This window comes from Carlito syrichta, unplaced genomic scaffold (genome assembly GCF_000164805.1).
Source record: "Carlito syrichta isolate Samal-C Ts95f unplaced genomic scaffold, Tarsius_syrichta-2.0.1 Scaffold302456, whole genome shotgun sequence".
NCBI lineage: Eukaryota > Metazoa > Chordata > Mammalia > Primates > Tarsiidae > Carlito > Carlito syrichta.
The window spans coordinates 148,740-150,307 of NW_007246552.1; the positions used below are offsets into that span (position 1 = coordinate 148,740).

General features: G+C 58.7%; 1 protein-coding gene across 1 annotated transcript in view; it reads right to left on the bottom strand.

Annotated features, from left to right (window-relative positions):
• RREB1 (ras responsive element binding protein 1) overlaps positions 1-1,568 on the bottom strand; it is a gene marked incomplete at its 3' end in the record, with an annotated part of 150,604 nt that overhangs the window by 148,681 nt on the left and 355 nt on the right.

Here is a 1,568-nt window from a genome sequence, read left to right on the forward strand (position 1 = left end):
AAAATAAAATAAAATGCTAAAAGAAAAAGAGAGAGAACTAATCCCATAGCCATCCACTAGAGACAGAGCAAGAGCTGAAATGCCATTCTGCAAAAGAACTAAGGGGTGTTCCTGGTCCTATCAGCTTCACAGACAGTTGGTTTATAAAACAACTGGGGGAAAAACTAGAGAAGTCTTACTTTTGGATCTGCTGGGAAAATGATGTTGTTGTGTACGTGTGTTTTCACTTAACTTTTTAAATTGTTAAAATGTTAATTTTAAAAACATCAAAGCAGATCCATTGAGCATAATCTTACCAGCCTAACGCTACAGATCTCACTTTGGAAGGTATCCCCAAGTCTTTGCCTATTTGTACACACATTATCACATCATTATAGTCCTAGTCTACACCCAGGTTTGCAGTCTGTGTTTTACAGATTTTTTTCTTTCTTTTAAAAATTTTTTTTTTATTTTAAATATGTAGGGTACAATTCAGGATTAGGTATACAAGTAGTCATCGTACAGGTAAAGTTTGGGTCTCCTTTTAGTCCCCACTTTACCTGGTTTAAGATCAGGTACCCTTATTGATGTTATGTGCCCCCATCTCCTGGCAGTGTGCTGCTACTACCAATCCCTTTCCCGCCGCCCTCCTTCCCCCCACTCTCGCAGCGCGGCTCTGCGGGCTGGGATGGAGAAAGAAGGGAAGTCCCCGAACTCGCGAAAAATTGGTCCAGCGGGCGGCGGACAAAAGTTTCCGAGCGCGCTCCACAGCTGGGCGGCGGAGCGGGCCCCGGCGGCCGGCCCCGCCTCGGATGCTCCGGGCCTCCTTCCTGTGCTCGTGACGGCGCGGCCCCCCCGCGATGCAGGCTCGCTCCACGCCGAGGGCTCCCACGAAAACACGTACCCCGCCAACGGAAGGGCAAGGGAACAATGCGCGCCGGCTCGGGCTCGGGCCCGGCCCCCTCCTCCCCCGGGGCCGTGGTCTGCGTGACCGCCGCCGCGAGCGGGGAGCCGGCGAGGGCGCGGGTCTGCCCGCGGCCCCCTCCCGGCTGGCGCCGTCCACCCGGGAGGATCAAAGTCCGCGGAGCGGGGCGCGGCGGATGCTCCCACCAAGCAGCCCCGAGCGGTCAGCCCCGAGAGAGCACCCCCGGCAGACGGCCCCGGCCGGCACCCCCGATACCTTGCGGCGGCGGCGGCGGGCTGGCGAGCGCCGTCATCTCCGCGCTTCCCGGCTCGAGAGGGACTCGAAAGTATGTAGGAGAAAAGTTTCCCCTCCCACACGGGGGGGGAGGATGTCGGGGGAGAGAGGGCGGAAGATGGAGAGCCGCGCTGGGAAGATGTTTCTGGCCGGCGGTGCGCGCACCATCCGAGTCCCGGCGGTGCTGGTTAAAAATAAACTCGGCGGCGCGGGTCGGGCCGGATTCCTGCGCTCGGACGGCTAATATGGATGCGCATCAGGTCCTGCTGGCGGGCGCTGCGGCGGCTCGCGCCGGGGGCTGGTTGGCAGAGCCAGCCGCTCGGGAAGGGGAAAGGAGCAGAGGAAGGGGAGGAGGAGGAGGAGGAGGAGGAGCGGCCCGGCGCGCAGCCCG